This window comes from Protopterus annectens, chromosome 15.part0 (assembly GCF_019279795.1).
Source record: "Protopterus annectens isolate FY-2018-M chromosome 15.part0, PAN1.0, whole genome shotgun sequence".
Taxonomy (NCBI): Eukaryota; Metazoa; Chordata; order Ceratodontiformes; family Protopteridae; genus Protopterus; species Protopterus annectens.
The window spans coordinates 707,504,689-707,527,434 of record NC_056749.1 but is presented as its reverse complement, the minus strand read 5'-3'; the positions used below and the strand labels follow the sequence as shown (position 1 = coordinate 707,527,434).

The window sequence follows — 22,746 nt, the reverse complement described above, 5'->3', positions numbered from 1 at the left end:
GTACAGTTGAGAGGTGTGATTATGCATACAGCATATTACCATCCCAGGATTCGAACCATGGCTGTGTTTGCTAAAAATACAACACGTTAAGTCACAGTAGAGTGTGCTATATGGACATTGTTGCCCTGTCTACCTCTTCAGTGTTTTCTGTTTAAGTCTCTCTTGGTTGTACAATCTGATCTTGTACTTACAATAGTCTCATACAGACATTCCTAGACATTTTTTTATGTAGCACAGTGTGGGTAAAAGTGGTTAACACAACATTACTATTCAGAGAATACAACAATAAATGCCATACAATACCAGAGTAAACACAACCAGTCAAGGATTTAGAGCTTTATTGACAGGCAGTTACAGTTTTATTTAAATATGACCTATATGGGACTATTACTGTCATATTGTCTGGTTTATTCAGTACAACCCATACAACAGTTTTATACTGCCAGGTAACTTTCTACTACTTTATATTTATTTGATATGACTACCACAAGCAAGATTTTTACTCGCCAGCCTCGCAACGCAGCCTTTGCAGCCTACTAGCCTGGGCTTCCTGATTCACAGCTCACTCAGCTGCAAACAAAATAGAGACATATTTAGGCATACCTATCCATCACATACACACACTGGACTTTAGTAAACAGTAATGGTATGACTACTTACACACTGCTAAGAAATCACCCCTCTGCCTTGCTTCTTGGACCCACTCGTTCAAGAGCTCCCTCTTTCTCCACTTCAAGTCAGCATAGTGGTGTCTGACCTGCTCACCAGTCCGAGGGATACCAGTAGCACTGGTGAGATCATGAGCGAGATGGTCAAAGGCTTCCACTGTATATTTGGAGCCCTGGTACTGGCCCTGCAGCAGTCTCTCATCATGTTTTTTTACCAGGAGTCCTACCATGACCTTGGACTCCTGTATGCCCCAGCACTGTGGCTGGAAGCACAATCCCTCTCCAAATCCTGCCATCCTGCTACAGTGGGAAGCTGCAACCAGTTATGAGCTGTATTCCTATCTGGAGGGTTTAAATATGGCTGATTTCCCACCCTTTGCCGTGTTTGGACGGTTTTGAATATGCTGAGCTAAGCTAAGCTACGGGCAAACCTGCTTAGCTAAGGTTGGCATTGCTTAAAGGGACAGGTTCAGCACTGCTTACCGATGGGCAAATCCACTTAGCTGGGCTACTCATTGCTTAGCAGTCATACTTACACAATGCTTATACCTGGTAAGCAGATGCTTAACATTGCTTAGTTTTCATGTTATAGATTATCTGCTGTATGGCATTGATCCATCATTCATTACATATTATACATTTGTTTACTGTCCCTGACATCCCTCAATGTGCTTTCATTACATTTATTCATGTGTGACTATACTGTATGGGGCACTAGTGTTTATATGGGGATTTCACAACTTTATTAAACTGACACCTCACATCTGGACCTAATGCAGTACTCCAGTTAACAATTATATGTTATTTAGTAGGTAATACTAAAAAAATGTTTATGTACTGCTTTCACATGTAAAATGCAAATGGGTTACAGTGGGGATTGAACCAGAAATGGCTGTTGAAAAAGTGTACACTCTAACCACTACACTATTGTGATACTGCTTAGGATGGATGTCTCTTGCTATTTAACTTCTTGTGCTGTTTAAGCTGGACTAAGCGTAGCTAAGCAATGGGCACACCCGTGCAGCTATGCTTAAACTTTATCGCATTTATAACAAAAAAAAATACAGTTTTGTTGTGTTATTTTATCTATATCCTTCAGAATATCCCTGCTAATGCTGAACCTGTTATTTTATCAACTTTCTGCTTTGTGGGACAATTGTCCCTTTTGGCTCTGGCCACATTACTTACCCTGACGGGTTGGGAGGTGTGTGCTATGTGCTTATGCTACCTGTTTGGCTTGGTAGCAATCCTCTCAACCTCTTTAGAGCAAAATATCTGGACAAAGCCTAAAATGATGGGGGGACAAACAAGGACAGATTTTAAATATTGCCCTAACAAACTTAAAAAGTTGATAGAATAATAGGTTTTACATTAGCATGAACTTTCTGAAGGATGTATGGAGTCTTAAACTCAAATGTTTTGTCATTATTTAATGACTTCAATCCTCAGCTATTTGCCAGAAAGGTACAAATTTTAGGAGGAACACACCAAAAATATGAGGCAAAAATCTGGGAATTCTGCAAAAGTCTGTACAGTTGAGAGGTATGCTTGGTAGGGATGATTGTCCCTTATGCCTTTGACCACAGATTTGTTTTTCTGATGGGTTGGGGGTGTTATGAGCATTCTCGCTCATTTTAATTGCCAAAAGGCAAATCTGGCATGCAGGGGGCATGTGTATTGTGAGAGCTCTGTCTTAGACATACCCCCTCCACTTGTACATGGAACCATGTCAGTTTTAGAGCATGGCAGCGAGCCTTAATAAATATGCATGGTGTGCTTCTGTGCTGAATAGGAATGGTCCCTGCCATGCAGGAGTAACTTATTCCTGCACGGCTGCTTGCTGAATCCCAGGGACTGATAAGAGATCTGGCAGTGGTTGTTAAGGAGAAGGCAATTGTGAATGCAGATGTCAAAGCTAGAGTCAGAGGGACTGCAGCCAAATGGCACAGATTGGCAAGGGTAGTGTATGACAGAAGAATGCCAAAGAAGCTGGAAAGTAAGGTATATAAAACTGTCATGCAACTAGCACTACTGTATGGTACTGAAACCTGGACACTGAAGGCAGAGCAGATGAGGAAGGTAGAGAGGATGTAGATCCTCCGCTGAAAATGGACCTACGTCCAGTCAGACACTCCCGGTCAACAAATGTAAATAAATAAATAAATAAATAAATAAATAAAATGAGGTGCCTGAGATGAGGAATATGATGTACACTGTGACAAAAGTAGCTCCAATTGCAGAGAATGTCAAGGAGAACAGATTACAGTCATTTAGGCACATGAGGAGGAAAGCAGAAGACAATCAGTGAGGATGATTTAGGACAGACAGGAAAATGTCAGGAATGAGGGTGTCCAACAAAGAGATGGATGGACTGTGTGAGAGAAAACTGATGACAGTCAGAAATAACTGTCAAAGAAGGTAGTAGAGTGGCATTAAATTGAGAGATAAAGGCAGCAATTGACACAACATCCCAACCCCTTGTAGATAATGGGAAAGTGAGCTGATGGTGAGGATGATGATGATCCCTTACTTCTTTAGCCTCCTTTGCTCCATCCCAAAAGGTAGGAGAGTGGTGCTAAAGTCACAGACAAGGGCAACACTTGATATAATATCCCAAGCGTGTGTAGAAGCTGGGAATAAGGGGGTTGTTGTTGATGATAATGATGATGATGATCTCTTACTCCTCTTTATATCTGTCCCATTTAAATGTGAAGAACATAACAGTCATTTTACTGTGACTCTCTAATATACCTGCACAGAATGTTTCTCCTCTTCCTTATTTAATTCCCACCCATTTGGTCCATGAGACCAGCCTATCTTCCTTGTCATTTTGTTTATATGTCTCATGTGTGGCCTGTATCATCTTCCCCTTTACTTTGCAGAGATACAGCATTCCTCTTTCTCTGTTGCTTCCTGTTATGTCAAATGACTAAACATTCCAAATTTGATCTTTCCATTATACCCTGCATCTAAAAGCTGTTCACATCATCCATCTCCCCATTTCCCCTACTTGTCGGCAGATTTTTCTTAAATTTAGGCCTCATCCATATTATGCCCACAAATAATTTATATCTTGTACTTCCCACATCATATCACACCATCTAATTATTCCTTTCTTGCTTTGATTTAAGACTTCCCAAATAGATCCTCTGTTTATCAGGGTATCTTACTTCTACCATTGCCTGCTACCATTTTCCTACACACACTTAGATTTCAGTAGTCTTCATTTGTCACTAATTGCTTTATCTATGTTATAATCTGCACAACTTGGAAAGTGGGGAGTATCCAACCCTCCACCACCTCCTTCCTGCACATAACACCCCCCTTGCAATTTTTATACCTTGTACTCCCATCCGCTTCTCTACCATTCTTTTTAGATTTGGTCCAAGTATGTGTCAGTTGATAAAACTTGTAGATTTTAAACTACATTTAAGATTGATGAAGTAACTGAAAACATGATAACATTCATCCTATCCATCAATTCAGCAGCTTTATGCACAGTTTGGTCAGATTCCTGTCTATGGTATCAGGAATATAATTCCCATCATTTAGACTCATGTAATTAAGTATTAACCTTTTCTCAGTTGTGAGATATCCCTACTGCCATTTCTCTTCCCCACTAACCTAAAATGTCCTTTTCTTTTTCCGTGTTAATCCAGAAGGGATTACAAACTCCTTCACTATCCTCATCATTATTTGCAGTCATTTTTAAGCAATCTAAACCACAGTCTGCCTCCTTTTGTCTACTCATAGGCTGTCCATTAGTTCTAAATCTGCTTAATATATTTCCATAATAATCAAAAAATGTGGCAGGGAGTATCCATGCCTACTTCCTTTGTGTTTTGTGTGGATAGATAGTCCACCACTGAATGTGAGTTTCAGGTGATGCCAAGAGTATGGAGTTATTACATATTCCTTTGATTTGTTTGCAAAGCTCCTGCAGTCTAAACCTATCAACACCTCTTAAAAAATTCCATGCCACTATGATTAACAATTTTCCAGGACAAACAGTAGCATCTCTGCTCTTATTGCATTTCAAATACAAGAAAATGCAGAATGTGTCAGATCCCAGAAGGTGAAGGAGTACTGCACCCAGCAATACTCCATCCACAACACTACAACTACTTCCTTTTAAGGGAGGTGAGTCCTGATTTTTTCTTAAGTTTTTATTTTTTATATTCCAGAACACCTGAGAGAAACAGCTAGAAAAAAATGACCAGTGAACTGCCTAAACACATTATTGCTTTGCATGCTGCTAGTGCGTCAACTATGTTTTTTTTTAAAACAATTTTTATTAAGGTTTATAGCAAAACAAAATGTTTACAAAGATTCAGAAAGAAATTGCATTTCAAGCAGAAACCAATAAACACTACAACAAAAACAAAAAGTATTTACAACAATGTCTGAAAGATAAAACAACAGAATTGATAAGAATCATGATAGATTATTTTAAACAGTGCATAAATCTTTATGTTTTTTTTAATTAATTGATGCTGACAAGACGTGATATAGACAGCATTTTAAGAGAATTTAAGGCAAATTATATATTAAAACATATACTAAAATGCAAGTGTAAACTGTATTCCTTTATGACATGAATTCAATTAATTTTTTTATAGCAGCATAATAAACTTATGAAAAGATTTTTTAAAGCATGTGAAATGTACTTTTTTATTATTATTTATTATTATTTATGAATGATGGACCCAATGTGAAAGATATTCAAATTAAACAAGGGTACACAGCATGCAGAAAGCAATAAATTAATTGGTTATGCTGGAGCATTTCTAGAACTCTTTTGTTGGGTCCCACTGCATTCTTACTCTTGTATAGTAGATCGCATACAGGGTTAAAGTTCTCATTTACTAATGAGCTGCTTCCTGTGCCAAAGGTACAGAATTTGAATCCTTCCATCTTTATTTGCCTGCTGTCACATTCAGCAAGTCACTTAACCACACAGTGCTTTGGGGCAATGGAAATTTGGTCAAAGCAACTTAATGATCTCCTGAATGGTATGCCTAGTAACTACCTTTGAACTTACATTTATTGTGAATGAAAAGTTTGTCAGTATTAAAGTTCAGGAATCAAAACTTAAAATTAAATATGGATCCTTTAGTATCAGCAACAGTTGTGAGATTGTGGTTTTGAGACAGTTTGTGGAATCTGAGAAGTTAAAAAAAAAAAAAGATCTGAGCAACACTTTGCAAAGAAATTGCTATTGGAAAAATATCTGAGCTGTTGGCTGGCTAAGATTTACCTGCAATCAACTGGACGTATAAGCTAAATTAAGTACACTTTTATCTGCACTTTTTTCATATAGTACTGCATTTTATTTATTTTTTTCACTGCATATTAATTGAATTGAATAGTGTGGTCTCTCTGTGTCTCTACAGGGAGCTTGACAGAAGTGTAGCCAGTGGTATCAGTGGGAGTAGTTTCACTTCTTTGATATTCTATGTTTAATTCCAAGCCTAGGGGGTTTTGTCTTGCCATATGGTTCCCCACCCCCCTCCCTTTTCTTGTTGTGGTGTTAATCTTGGTGGCTTTGAAATTGCACGCCCCTCTTGTAAATTATTGTTTGGACACTCCTTCTGGGCCCATCTCATTTACTCACTCAACTGAGTACAGTGAGATCATATTTTGATTTCAGACACTCCTACTAGTCCCAGCTCTTCAGCTTTATATACTGTGTACAGAGAGAGCATTTGGGAAGGACAACCCTTGTAGCCTCTTAATCCTGCTCTATTCCCCCCCTCAAAAAATAAATATATATATATATATATATATATATATATATATATATATATATATATATATACTTTATTCAGCTGTTCTTACTGTAACTGTCTTAGTTTGCTGTTCTACGTGCTCTTGTTTTTAGTCATTTGTTAATTTCATTGCAAAAAAAAAAAATTCTAAGCTTGTTTCCTGCCCTTCCTGTAACTAGTCTCGTCCAGATACAGATTTGATGTATCCAGGACTGTTTGCAAGCTTCTGAGCCCCCCAAGCCTTTCTGTGTTGGAGGGAAGCCTTCTAGCTTATCAGTGAGAGTGGTAAGCACTAGGTAACCTATCTACCACAAGAGGAGTGGATTCTGGCCCAGAAATTGCAGTTCATTGGCTGTTTGGGCAGATTTTTCCATCTCTTTCAACTTTCTGATTTAAAAGCCCACATTTGTGCTTGTTTCCCAACTTTCCTATAACTAGTCTAGTCCAGATACAGATTTGCTGTATCCAGGACTGTTTGTAAGCTTCTGAATCCCCCCAAGCCTTTCTGTGTCACAGGGAAGCCTTCTAGTTTGTCAGTGAGAGTGGTAAGCACTAGGTAGCCATCTACCACAAGAGGTGTGGTCTCTGGCCCAGAAATTGTAGTTTATTGGCTGTTTGAGCAGTTTTCCTTCTCTTTCAACTTTCTAGTCTAAAAGCCTATGTTTGCGCTTTTCCTGCCTTTCCTGTAACTAGTCTAGTCCAGATACAGATTTGCTGTATCCAGGACTGTATGTAAGCTTCTGAGCCCCCCCAAGCCTTTCTGTGTTGGAGGGAAGCCTTCTAGCTTATCAGTGGGAATGGTAAGCATTAGGTAGCCTATCTACCACAAGAGGAGTGGATTCTGGCCCAGAAATTGTAGTTTATTGACCGTTTGAGCAGTCTTTCCATCACTTTCAACTTTCTGATTTAAAAGCCAACATTTGTGCTTGTTTCCCAACTTTCCTATAACTAGTCTAGTCCAGATACAGATTTGCTGTATCCAGGACTGTTTGCAAGCAGCTACGTGGTGTCAAAGTCTGCTCTTCAATTTTTCCCTTAGATCTGCTAGTCCTCTCCTCTCCTACACTTTTACTACCTTATTAGTCTAGCACTTTAGGAGACTTCTTGTAGCAATTATTGTAGCACACAAAAGTGCTATCAGCACTAAACGTTCTACAAGGAAACAGCTCCAGTGCTTATTATTAATGCCTACCCCTCCAGGCATGTCTAAAGGTCAGTTCCCTGTGCTTTCTCCTATTAACCTGGTAAACTTGGGCATCCTGAGGCAATGTAGCAACTGCCTCATGTACACTGATAACCTTCTCCTCTTACCTCCCAACACTCAGACTTGTGAGAGATGCACTTATATATCCAAATTGGAAGCCACGCACTCTTTAGACAAGACCAGAATAGCTGGTCAAGAAGAGGAGGTCAACATTTGCACCACACCACGTGGAACACATCACCCTCCAGAACACACACCAGCACTGCCTTCACATAAAAACACAAACCACACACCCACTTTTGTGGAGACTCTCAATAAAAATCTACACAAACAGCAGAGACCTCCAAGGCAGAAATGCACTCCACCACCACAACACAACACTAATCATTAGACACATAACTCTCCTAAACAGTGTGCCATCTAACCAAAGCCCCTAAGGCAAAACAGCATACCCAACACATTAGTCATAGGTGACTCGATAGTGAGGCACACTGATGTCCCACTCACTAGGCTGAATAAGGAGAAAGTAACAGTCAGCTGCCTGTCAGGTGCCAGGATCTGCCACATAATGCATGCACTCAGGTCCCTCAACAACAGGTACAAATATGACTCAGTCATTGTACATGTGGGTGTGAATGACCTGAGACATACCTCCCTGGACTACATGAAAAGAGACATGGAGGAGCTCTCGGATTATATAGCTCAGGTGGGTATGACCATAGTCCTGAGCAGCATCCTACCATCACCCAGAATGATACCACAGTGCAAGCAGAAAATGATTGATTTCAACAATTGGTTAAGTTTCTGGTGTCATTCTAAGGGATACCAGTATCTGTCTGCCTGAGATGACATGATTAACAGACCTCAGTGCTTTGCCAGATATGGCCTGCATCTGTCACCCCTGGGTTTCTGGATACTGGCAAAGGCTCTTCCTACTCCTATAGTGCCTTTTTTAGGTGGTGTTCCAAAGACCAAATTACCACCACAACAGCTACAAATAAATGCAATCTGAGGGTCATGCTTCTCAGTGCTAGAAGTCTAAATCTCAAAATGCAATCACTCAAAACACTCCTTAAAATTGAGAACATCGGCATTTGTGCTGTAACAGAGACGTGGTGCAAGGCAGCAGAAAGCACCCCTACACTACCAGGCTATAACTCTTTCCACACCTTTCGGCCCCAGAACTTGGACCGAAGCTCCAAAGGCAATGGTGTTTCCATATTCATAAAGGATGCACACACCTCCAGACTGGTAGCCCAACATAACGCATCGGAGATATTTCAGGTGCAAATAACACTGAGTAAGACAGCAATTCAGGACATAGCCTGCTATAGGTCCCCAACCATGTCCCAAGACTCACACTCCACATTACTAAGCATCCTGGAGAATATTAGGGTCCAACCTAACACTCTCATACTAGGTGACTTCAACTACCCCTCCATGAACTGGGAAAACTACTCATGTACCAATACAATTGCCCAACGTTTCCTGGAGTTCATTAATTCCAATGTCCTGGACAAGCTCGTTCTTAACCCCACTAGAGGTAGCAACATCCTTGACCTGGTCATTGCTAACATGGATGACCATTGCTCTACACCAACAGTCAGCTCCTCCCTGGTTACATCCAACCACAAACTAATCACTTTGGAAATGCACATCCCTCGCACCCCCACGCAAAGGTAACCACCATGTGAAACTTATCCAAATCTAACTTTGGGCTCCTAAAAACAGAGGTGGCTAACTTCACGGCACCCATGCAAATGGAGAATAGTTGCATGACTGCTGAATCATACACCAATGCACTGTACGAACACGTAAACAAATACATGGATCTCGCCATACCCAATAGAACCAAGACACTCTCCTCCAAAAAAAGGAAACCAATCTAGTGGTCCCCTGCCATAAACAAACTCTAAAACAGAAAGAGGAAACTGATGCAGAATAAGGTGAAGTCCCAAGACTGGAAAAATTCCCTTATCAGCCTCAACAAAAAGTTGAGATCCCTCATCAAATCCTCTAAAGCTAGCTATGAAAACAGAATTGCAGCAGACAGTAAAGACTACCACAAGGCCTTCTATAGTTATGTAAAAAATCTCTACGGCAATACCCAGATTTGCTCTGAGATGCTGCACAATGGTACCTCCTATATCGAGCCAACAGATATTCCCATATACTGGCCAACCGATTCAGTGCCAACTTTACCCCTCCCCCCCAAGGACCAATCACAATACCAGTAGATTGCCAGGCACCCAGTATTACTGCTGCACAAGTTAAAACAGCACTGTCCAAGGCCAAGGATACAGCTTCTATGGACCTGACAATATCCCTGGCTGTATTCTACATGAACTACAGAGTGAACTGGCACCTCACCTGTGTGCCCTGTTCAGTCATAGCCTCACCTCAGGCTTTGTCCCTATTGAATGGTGCACTGCTACAGTCATCCGTTGCCACAAAGGAGGAGCGACTACAGACCCTGGGAAATATCGCTCCATTAGCCTGATGAGTCTGATATGCAAAGCTATGGATCGCATCATCATGGACCTAGTAAACAAGGATATAGGGAATCTCCAAACTCTGGATCCCACGCAGTTTGGTTTTGTGAAAGGTAAATCATGCCTGCTCAACTTGGCCGACTTCTTTGAGTCAGTCACCAGAGTTGTGGATGAAGGCAAGGTGGTTCATACAGCCTACCTTGATCTGGCCAAGGTCTTTGAAACCATTCCCCACTCAGGAATCATAGAAAAACTCACTAAGCTAGGCATCAATCCCTATATCAGTAGGTGGGTCACAAGCTGGCTCACAGACAGAACCCACAGCGTGAAAGTAGCTGACTCCGACTAGTCACGAGTAGAGTCCCACAGGGTTCAGTCCTGGGTCCACTCCTGTTTGGTATCTACTTCTCTGAAGTCCAGGCCAACATGAAGGGACTCTGGCTGACAAAGTTCGCAGAAGATTGCAAGTTGGGTGCTATTATTAGCTCCCCAAGTGACGTTGAGATCTTACAAAATGGCCTCATTGAGACCAACGACTGGTGTCAGATCCATGGCTTTAAGCTCAATGCCAAAAAATGTGTTATCCCTTTTGGGAAAAACCCAGTTCAGAAGGTGTAATAAGATATCTGGGAACACAGGTTGACAGCAACCTCTCTTTTGATCACCACATTACCACTGTGGTCAGAAAGTCCTTCTATGTGGCACATCTCATTACTAAGGGTTTTGCATCCAGGAACAAAGAGGTCATTGTCTCCCTCTACTCTTCCTTCATTAGGCCAATCATCACGTACAATGCCCCATTTGGCATGTATCTCACTAGACACCTGCAACAACTGGAGAGGCCGCAAATGTACTTCACAAAGAGGATCCTAGGCTTTAAATACTTGTCCTATATGGACGGACTCAAAAAACTCCAACTATTCTCTGTCTCATATCGTCTACTTAGAGGCGATTTCTACTTGACTTACAAAGCCATGTCTGACCCAGCTCTGTTTGAAATGTTACATCTAAAGAAATCCCAATCCCTCCACACCACACGCTCCAGAGATCACAACTTCATTACCACAATCAACAGAACGTACTGGAGGGACAGGTTCATAACCCAGAGATTGCCCATGCTATGGAATAGACTTCCCATACATTTCAAGCAGAGTACCTCGTTGACCCTCTTCGACAGAAATCTTGATGAGTGGATGGGAAATAGACAATTCAATCTGGGAATAACTCTAGTGGCTCTACTCAACAGAGGCACTGGGAACTAAGGTCAGGTGGCACAATGCCAGGGTAATCCTATGGCTAGGCTTGGAAAGACCTCAGGGCCATTAGCCTAGTACACACCTATGAACCTATAAAAATATGTATTTTTGCAGCTGTCCTCTTAAGAGCTAAAGGCTGACAGCATACCATTATTTTAGATTTCAGAAGACTAAGGGTTTGTTAGTGCAATTAAAGAAAATGGCTCTGAATTTAGTAGAGTATGGATTGCATAGGTGCAGTCACAAGTGCCTTTTTTATATTTAAAGTGCAACAAATAAAAAAGGTTATTAAGGAGGTTTCCCCTGGTTTCCAGTGGAGAAAACACATTTTCCCACTGGCTTACTAAAGCAATTGAAACTCTCCACTGACAATCAGGAGAGGCAAACAAGCAAAGGACCTTCATTTCTTTCCTCCCCTGCCTGGTTTTTGTAGTACCATGTTTGTTAATGAAACTCTAATCGACTTGGTCTAAGCCAACGACCCCCCCCCCCACACACACACACACACACACACCTGAAATGTGGAGTTACGTTACCTAGCACTTATAATTTAATGATGATGCAGTGGCAGATGTTAAATAATTTTAGAGTTACACATGGCATAATAGTGTCGGGCTCAGAAAAGACAAAAACATTGATTTATCAAGATAAGCAGAATATGTCAATATTTCTTTGAAATTACTGTACAATTATTTCCAAGAAACAAAAGCCAGCATTCAAAAATGAAATATAAAAATGTAATATATATATATATATATATATATATATATATATATATATATATATATATATATATATATTAATGTTTATTAATGCTGTTTAAAAAATTTCAGGTCAAGGCATATTATGCTGGTTTCTGCATTCGGCATCTCATACTGAAGAAGTAGAATGTTGAAAACAGGATATGCCCTGACCTCATCATTTTTAGCCAGCACTAAGAAACAATATATGTTTTCCTATCTTTTGAGTGCTGGATTTTGGATTTTGGAAATATTTGTGGTTTTACCTGTGCACCATTGGATTTTATGTGGATTGGATACTTTTACTTGCTGTACAACCCCTTAGAATATTAAGAAATTAGTCACACTCAAATAATAAAATTTATGAGTCTTATAAAGCACTTATTAGGGATGTGGTCAAAATCAGGTTTTCTGACAGTAAAATAAGTGAAGGAATTGTTGTTTGAATTTTCCCAGAATATTATATTTAAATGTATTCCCATGATAAATAAGGATACACAGAACGAGGAGCTTGACCATGATCGCCTCTCTTTATTTTATAAACATTAAATGCTTTCATCCTACTGATATGGACTTCCTCAGAATAAAAAAGCAGACAAAGAAATAGACCATGTAAAACAGTTAGCCACTCCCCTTCAAATAAAATTACAAAAGTCATTGGCAGGAGTTCCAAATTAGATAATTGACACCATTAACATCCAAAATACAAATTCCTGTACCACACCTATAACAATCTTAAAAAAAACAAATAAATGCATATGTATATATGTATATATATATATATATATATATATATATATATCTATATATATCTATAGATATATATATATATATATATATATATATATATATATATATGTATATATATATATATATATATATATATATATATATATATATATATATATATATATATACATATATATATATATATATATATATATATATATATATATATATATATGTATATATATATGTATATATATATATATATATATATATATATATATATATATATATATATATATATACATATAGATATATATATTTATAGGGATCTACTCTGGAAGCTCAATGTTTCAAAGCTTTGAACTCCATATGGCCAAGACCATAAGATCGAAGTTCTGAAATTTCTAACGGTTTAAATGGAGATCACCATACAGCACAAAACAAATAATTTACAGTTCTCTTCATTGTAGTGTGATCTCGGAGTTGGTATATTTAATTAGCAGGAGGTTTGGGAGGTGCGGGGGGGGGTGGCTTGCACCCCTGCATAAATCTAAAAACAATTTTTTTAAATTTATTTTTTATTTAAGTTTTGAACTTTCAGAACTTTGATGTTATGGTCTCAACCATATGAAGTTTGAAGTTTTGAAAGTTTGACCTTCCAAAGTAGATCCATGTATATCTATATCTATATATGTATGTATAAATATGTATATAGATCTATATGTCTTTATAAAAGGGAGCCAATCACTTTCAATCTAAAATAATTCATGAATAATTATTTTTAAAAAAACTTTCCAAAGCATAATATACATATGAAAAAAAACTTTTTTGCAAATATTAAAAAACCCTCATAGCTACCAATCAACCACATTAGACACCATTTCTTTCACAGTGTGAATTCATCACAATCATTATTTATTATTGAAGTTTATACATAATATCTATCCACATCTTAATATCAACTCTGAAAATTCAAAATGCCCACCTATTTATTTTAATAAGGAGACATTTTTAATTAAAAAACTAATTGCAAAAAGCTGCTTTTAGTAGATATACACTGCCAATAGATTCCATGTCATTCAATCACAACCATTTGTTGAATTAGTTTTTAGCTGCCAGTTTTTTTCTAAGCCCCCCCACATCTAAGATAACATAGTCTACTACATAAAATTTAAAACTATGTCCACTCATTACAGTCATAGGTTTAAAAAGTGAATTGTGTTCATCCTTCTTATTGATGTCATGTAGGTGTTGGTAAATCCTCACGTTCAAGTTTTTTTTCTGTTTTCCCAATATAAAAACTGGGACAGTTATGGCATTATGCTACATAATCCACTCCTGCACTTAAACAATGATATTTTGCATAACTTTCACCTCACCATAGTCTTGAATGTAAAAAAGAAGATTCTTCCAAAATGTGGTTACATTGCTTACAGTGCCCACATTTCCTCATACCAGTGAACCTGTTTGTCACACCAACCCTTTCTGTTAGGGTCTTAAAATAAATATCTTTTTTGTAAACACAATTAGGGGATAAGCCCAACATTTGAAATTGCTGCCTGTTGTCTTTGAAAACATTTCAGTTTTTGTCCACCTGTTGTCTTTGAAAACATTCAAATTTTTGTCCACCACATATCTAGTAGCAGGAAAATCAGGATTATATGTAAGAATCAAAGCCTTTTTGTATCTAGGTGTACCAAACTGTTACGGTTTTAGTGAAAATCAAAATGGCCCTTACATAAAAAAGAATAAAAAGAAGGGTTGTAGGTGCTATCTCCTGTAAGCAGTTATGTTGCTCCTGTGACGATTGGGGAGAGATGGGCAAAGGCTGCCAGCCTAGTCAAATAGAATTTGATATATAATTCTGGCATTTGTAAATAAATGTAAAATACAGGCATGTTTTCTTGAGTGTAAAAGAACACTGTGAAATGAGAAACTGCAAAATATGCGACAACATTACACTCTACTGGTGCAGTGAAGCATGTTGTACCCTTTCATGTTAGAATTCGGCTCCAGTGTGGCTGGATAAAGGTTTCATGCTCATTGTTTTAAGGCTAAAGTTTACGACCAGAATTTAGATGTGGAATGTGCTTTATTGGTCTAGTTTCTGTTAGAATATACATATGAAATGTTTTCTATTGTTGTAAGTTTTTGTGCAGGTGTTAGATTGCTATGTAATGCAGTTTGTGGCCTGAGAACTCAGACTAGGTGTTAAGATGATGAATATGAATACTGGGAAAAACCTAAGTGTCAAAAATGATGTAATTTGGGAAGGCCTTAGAGACATGTTTGTTAGTAATGTTTAAATACTATTTCTCACAAGAGACCGAGAGCATTTTGATCTTGATATCCAACTTATCAGCACTCAGTCTTGTGCTCACATGTAAGTTTTAACACTGTGATTTCTTGTAGGAATAGTTAAAGCTAGTAAAGATTAATTAGGTATTTTTCTTTGAAATCAGACCTGTCCTACTGTATTATTTTAAGTTTCAGTGTGATCTCTTTGGATATCTCTGTGGTGTAGTAGTTTTGTCTTGTGTTTTAATTATTTATTATTAAATATTTTAACACCTTCTACCTGTGGCTGGTTTGTGTAGAGATAGGCTCTAGAATACATTGCATACTTATAGAGTTTATTGTAATAGGCCACTCTGATAAGCCTTAGACTGTATAGTCACATTACCCCTGGATAATAATATTGCACAGTAATAGCTGGACACCCTTTTAAGGGCCTTTTAGTAGCTGATATTATTAGCTGAGTGGTGGCAGTAATTACTACCATATGGTCTGGGTAAAGGGGCACAGCTGGAGAATCTGTGTCAGCCTTTCCCAGGAGTATCTGTGCGGTTGTATAACCTCTTCTCAAAGTGTGTGTGTGGTGTGTCAGCTACTTGGGCAGGGACAAGAAGCACTGGTTGGACAGAGAGGGTACTGGAGGGTTTAGCTTGCCCAGCTAGGCTGAGACCTGGACCCTATAGCTGTGCCATTTGGGAGTCTTATTGGGGACCTGGTGAGCAAGGGAGCAACCAGCCCCAGACTGACTGCGATCTCTGTGTGCACATAAGGGATATTGTACTTTACTGTGTGTATTAGTTATCCTTTTCTCTTCTAGGAGACGACCTCCCTGGTGTTAGTGGTGAGGATTGAGGCTCCTTGATTGCTGGGTCAGGGCACGGTCATCACAGCCCCATCCACTCATCCAGGTTCTTCTTGAACAATGTCATACATGTGCTCTGTTTCAAAGTAATATGACCAATTATAATAAAGCCCTGGTTATGCCATATAACTTGCACTTTGAGGGTATTAAAACTATTATATTTAAGAACTGAGATAGTTTTGGAATAGACCAAGACCACCTTAATAAGGTGGGGCACAAACCAGTAGTAATATACAGAAAGGACCTTTGCTTTAAGAACATGTTAGAGAGATTTCCAAGAATGACCATGAAAGGGGCTATGATAAAATGTGGCCATTGTTTACAACATAGGCACATATTGTAGGGTACAGAAATTAACATTTGAAATTATGGAGTAATTGGACTAACCCATAAATAATATTGTTGCAGTAAAGGGCTTTTCTATGTGGCTAAGTGCCAGGGCTGTGATTGCTTTTATATCAATAAAACAACAAAAATGTTTAGGACCAGGATTTACCAACACTTGTATGACATCCAGAGGGGGACAGATTCCAATGCCCTGGCTAAGCAGGCGAAGATATATCCTAGCCACAGATTTAAATTTATTGCGATCGATCAAGTTGGCTTGATCCTAGAGGTGGGCCATCTGATCTTTATCTCGAGTACAAAGAGTTAAAGGGGCAACTGAAATGCAACGCCATGGAATTCCCAGGTATTAATGAGATGGCTTCCATAAGTAGTGTCTTAAAATTGAAAGCTGATTTCTTTCTACAGAATGTGTTTTTATAGGTAGTATTTTTCCTCTATTTTGAATATTCTTTATAAATGTTCTTTTTGTATTTAGTTATTAATTTATAATATTATGATTTGGGTATAAAGTTACTTTACATTTTTTCATAGTGGGAATGAGAGCTAACAGGATATGCCTTATGATAACAGATTTGTGGTTGGCATTATCAGTGGGTTCTCTTCAAGAATAAAATGTAGTGACTTAAATGATTTGAATTGAGCTGGTCAGCTGATACTGTTAGGGTTATTTAAATAGCAGTGATATGGGAAGCTTTTACTGTTCTGATGAAGTCATGGTGGATTACCAATAAAAGCGCTTAACTTTTTAATAAATGGTATCATAGTTCGTGTTCCTCTTGTTCTTTTTTTTGTTTTTTACAGGTGCTCTATTTCACATACATTGGTAGCTTATTCCAAAGATGTGGCAGTCGCTGGGAGATAAATCTGTCCCTCCAGCATTTCCTATTTACGTCGCAGGTCATATTTAGGTTCCTAGAATGGATAACCCTAGTCCTGTTTGATTTACGAATGTGCAGCAAGTTCATTAGGTTTGGGTCTGAGAATGCTCTGTAGGCCAGGGATAAGTCTCCCCTAAGAAGTCTATACAATACAGAGAATAGTGACAGGGAATATAGTTGGTCTGTGTAAGGCATGTACTGGTGTCCCTTGACCTTCTTTGTTAGAAATTTCTGAGGTCTCGCCAATTGCTGCAGGTGCGTTGTATGGTACAAGCCAAACGGGGCATTATACTCCATTATATGATGGATTAGTGCTGAGTATAGAGTGGTTATAACCTCTTTTGTTCTAAAGGTGATGCCTTTACTAATTAAGTGTGCTACGCTGAAAAATGTCCTTACTACAGTAGACATATGGTGGTTGAAGTTAAGGTTGCAGTCAACTTGTGATCCCAGGTTCCTTACCACTTTATGGGTACTTAGGGTGTTGTTATTGATTTGATAGTGTGAAGGGAGAATGTTTGTGCTGAAGGGAATGATAATGTGATAATGAGTTTTTTTGTATTCAGTTTCAGACGGTGACAAAGACACCAGTCATTGGTCTGCATATACTGGCATCATTTAGGGATTCAATAATTGCACCCAGTTTGCAGTCATCTGCAAACTTGGTTAGCCATAATCCCTTAGTTTTGACATGACACTTCTGAGAAGTATATACCAAACAGTAGGGGGCCCAACACTAAGCCCTGTGGCACCGTGCTGATAGCTATGTCTGCTGGTTGATGTGGAGTTACCCACTTTGATAGTGTGTGTCTGGTTTGTGAGCCAGTTGGCAACCCATCATACAACAAAGGTCTTTATTTTCAGTTTGCTAAGTTTATTGGTAATGCCTGAATGTGGGATTGTGTCAAAAGCCTTTGTCAATTCAAGGTATGCTGTGTGCACAGATTTGCCCTTATCAATGGCCCTGGTCACATTTTTGAGGAAATCTACCAGACTTAACAGGCAGGATCTGCCCTTGATGAAGCCAAACTGGGCAGGATCCAGGGTTTGGAGGTTCCTTATGTCTTTATTTATGAGGTCCATAATGATATGTTCCATGGCCTTGCAGATGAGGCTGGTCAGGCTTACTGGTCTGTAATTCCCCTGGTAAGCTGCTAGGCCACCTTTGTGGTGGGGAATAACTGTTACTGTTCTCTATTTTGCTGGAACAAAGCCTGTGGTTAGGCTATGATTGAAAAGGGTACTTAATGTGATGCTAGTTCGTGTTTTAGCCTGTTTAGAAGACAGCTCGGGATGCTATGTAGTTCAATAGAGGTTGTGTTTTTTGCCTTGGACAAGGCTTTGATAACCTACTCTTCAGATATGTAGGGTGGAGAGGTTGGGGGAAGGTCTGTGATAAGTATGGAGGAGATACGGGAGTGAAATTTTCACCAAACCTATCAGCTAGCAGGTTTGCTACCTCTCTGGGGTCAAAATGAGTGATACCATTGTTCATTACTTCTGCACATGCTTGGGTCCTACCTTTTAGGCTATGTAAGTAGCTGTAAAAGGCCTTATGGTTATCCTTGACTGTGCTTGCTAAGTTTTTCTCAAAGAAGTCCTTAGAGGATTTGACAAGTCTTATTTGCCTGTTGAGGCTGAGGAGGGAGTGTTTCCATTGTTGGGACCTCTTCTTTGTTTTTTGGACAGCAACTTTTTACATTTACTGTAAAGTTTGTTGATGCTGGATGTCCATCATGGAGGCTTGTTTTTACTTGGGGCTCTAGCTGTGATCCTTTCTGGTACAGCCAAGTCTATACACTTATGCAAGTGATTGTACAGAGCTTTAGTGTAAGCTTTGGTGTAGTTACCACTACCAGCTGGGGGTGGGGCTTGGAATGCATTTATGCCTTCACCCAGTAGGGTATAGTTTGCCTTTGAGAAGTTTTTTTAGTCTTATTTCACCCTTTGTGAATTCCGGTGTTAGTGCCAGCTTGAACGTGACTGATTTGTAGTCTGATTTAATTAATGAGGGTCCGACAGTTGTGACAGTGCATCTGTTTGACATATTAGTGATGATCAGATCTTGTATGTTTGTTTTTCTTGTCAGGGTATGAACAATTTCTTCCAGGGCTTTTGAGTTAACAAAGTCAAGGAACTTTTGTGCTACTGAGTTAGGGCTAATGTAGGTTTCCCAGTTGATGGTGAGATAATTGAAATCCTCCATAACCAGCGTGTTCAGTAGTATTTGGATTGTTTCCAGTTTGGTCAAGTAAGCTTCATGTGTGTCATGACCCATGGAGGGGGATCTATAACTGGCTATGACTTAAATGGGGGTCTTACCACCATAACCTGAATTTGGAGTAACTCCATGGAGTTGTCCAGTCTAACTACACGGGAGGTGTATTTATCTCTAATATAAATAGAAACAGCATCTCCTTTGATTCTCACATGTTCATTTTGCTGTCTGATGGTGTGGAAGGCACTGTAGCCTTGTAAGGCTGGGGTACTCTCTGAGGCTTCGAACCAGGTTTCTGTGACTGCACAAACATCTACATCTTAAAGTGATAGAAGTGCTTCCAGGGCTTGCAGTTTTTGGTTTAATCTCCTAGCATTTAGCAGCCTGATGCTTATTTTGTTATGACTGGTACATTTCTGAGATCTTGCCTAGAAAGGCACTATGGGGGAGGCAAGAGCCTTTGCCAGCAGGCAAAAGCCTGTAGGTTCCAGGTGCAAACTGTCTCTGGCAATGCAGCAAGGTTGTCGACCATGGCTCCCCAGGCTGACAGGAACTGGATCCCATTTGAATGACACCAAAAACTAAGCCAATTGTTGAAATCAATCATTTTTTGTTTATATATTGCATCATTCTAGTTGAGGGTAGTATGCTGGTCAAGGTTAGGGACATACCTGCCTGGAGCACATACTCAGAGAACTGAGTCATGTCTCTCTTCATATAGTCCAGTGAGGTATGTCTCAAGTCGTTCACTCCAACATGCACTATGACAGAGTCATAATGGTACTTGTTGTGACACATGAATGCATGCATGATCTGATGTCTCCTGACACCAGACAGTCACATAACAGTGACTTTCTTCTTGTCCAGCCTGGTGAGTGAGATATCCGTGCATCTCACTAATTAGTCTCCAATGACAAGAAAATTTGTTTTTTGAGTGTTACGCCTTACTGGCTTGGTAGGCGAGACAGTGGTGTTACTATGTGTTATGAGTGGTGGGAACTGTGTTAGTTGGAACGGTGTTATGTTTTGGAGGTCTCTGGTGTTTTGGTAAGTTTTTTGAGGGAACCGGCATATATGTTGATTTTTGTGTTTGATGCATACTGTGTGTATGAGTAGTAGTACTATGTGCATGTGTAGTGGTGGGTGGGTTGACAACCTCTTCCATGTTACTGTTTGGAGTGAGAGAGAGCATGGATTCAAGATTCTTGGTGTAGATACATCTCTCTCACACTGTACTAGTATGAGTCAGTAGTAGAGGGTTGTCAATGTACATAAGGCAATTGCTACACTACCTCAAGAGACCCAAGTCAACAAGGCTGGCAGGAGAAACAAGGGTAGTCCAACTGTCCATAATGTTAGGATGAAGACTGTTATCACTAAGGGGGCTTTTCAGGATCGATCAAGGAGGAGCTCAGTGGATGGATATTTCTGCCTGGGTTTTTTTTTTTTTGCTGGTGGTTTAATAGGTTACAGCTCATGAGCAGGAATCCTTTGACCAGGAAAGTCCTAAGGATGAGGGCTAAACTAATGTGCTACAGCTGTATCTAAGGGAAAAATGGTTGAATTTATCTGTCCAGCTATGGCACACAATTGTACGGCAGTGCACAGTTCTGCATAATGCTCAAACAACCGGAAACCTGCTTAAATACCAGAAGCTAAGAACTTGAAAAAAACTTTAAAAAGGTTTAAAAGGACCAATGAGGATGCTTACTCCAAGCCCTACACCAACCACCCTTCACCAGAGGTCTATATTACATGACCGAAGTTTCAAAACTTCGAATCTGATATGGTCAACACCATATAATCGAAGTTTTGAAACTTCGAAAATGTAATAAAACAAAAAAACCTACAAAAACAAACCATTTAAACACTCTAAGCAGGAGGGCAAGCCCCCCTACACCCCCCAGACTCCCTGCTACTTAAATATACCAACTCCGAGATCACACTACAGTGCAGAAAAGGGAAATCTTCCTTTTCCGTGTTGTATGGAGATCTCCGTTAAAAGATTAGAAGTTTCAAGACTTTGCTCATATGGTGTCAACCCATATCAGATTCAAAGTTTTGAAACTTCGATCTTCTGATATAGACCCTTCACCAGACAGGTTTCAATCATTACACTCCTCTCACTAGAGTGCAGAAAGGCCCTTTCCAATCCAAGATGGCATGGAAAACATGCTCAGAACAGCCACTACAAATAGACCCAGATGCATCAAACCTGTATCTGGACTATGCTACAGCTACTAACTACCCTAGTTTCAGTAGGAAACAATACAGAATGTTTAACAAAGCATAAAAATAGCAGTGAGACACTAAAATATGTTTAAAATAACAGAAAACCAGCAAGAAGACTGTTTTAAACAGCTAACAACTCAGCTATTTTAACACTGCTTGGTGGAAAAAACAGAACAAGCAAAACAGATTGTTTTGCAACAGTGAAATGTACTAGCAAATACTTAAACAGTGAAAATAGCAAAAGAGCTTTGTAAACAGTGAAAACAGCAGTAAAATATGATTTAAAAGGCACATTAAGGCAGACAATTGCAATACAACAGTGTAGTTTAGTACATGCTGTATAAATTCAGTATAAAAGTAGGTGGCAGGCAATAAAAAGTGCAGTAAACAGTAAAAACAAGCAAAAAAAAAACACGGCAACTTATGGTTTTGGGGAAGCTTAGAAGCTTCTAGTCATCTGGTATCTCAGCTCAGACTTGTAGTTGGTAGTCTACCTTTGTTCAGCTCAGCACAAACAAGCAGAAACCTGCTCGATCACAGGGCTTAAATACCAGAAGCTAAAAATCCAGAGATGCAATTATTCCACTGTACTTGTCACCCGGATCAGTAATGTCCCTTTCAGTATGTACATCTCTAAACAATTGTCACAAATGGAACAACCTCAATGGTTTCTGACTAAAATAATCAAGATCCTATGTAAATCATAAAAACTATGCAAACTGTCATAAAGGCTTGCTCCTCTTCTCAGTGTCATACAGGCTAGTGACCAGTGACCTTTGCCTTGCATATTGGGGTTAAACAGACCCTATTCCGTCAGATCTACTACACATTCACAAGTTCAATAATTGAAAATTCACCTCAGTTTAGCACCCCATCCCTCATGCATAGCAGAAACATGTAAATGTCCCAACATATCATTGTTTGATCTATCTCTGGTTATATGTATACAAAACATAAGGACTAAAATGACCAGGGGAATGTAAGGCTAGACTTCTTAAGATCCTCATAGATCAATATCCTATTAAGTACCTCTGAACTTATGAGCCTATAGAGGCA

The 22,746-nt window shown here is 39.2% G+C and overlaps 2 protein-coding genes across 2 annotated transcripts in view; one reads left to right on the top strand and one right to left on the bottom strand.

Annotated features, from left to right (window-relative positions):
• Positions 1-22,746, top strand: part of SLC9A6 (solute carrier family 9 member A6) — a 2,005,079-nt gene that overhangs the window by 1,030,122 nt on the left and 952,211 nt on the right. The window lies entirely within an intron of this gene.
• The window catches only part of LOC122790024 (histamine N-methyltransferase-like), a 239,435-nt gene that overhangs the window by 85,307 nt on the left and 131,382 nt on the right, over positions 1-22,746 (bottom strand). The gene's annotated exons all lie outside the window — the stretch shown is intronic.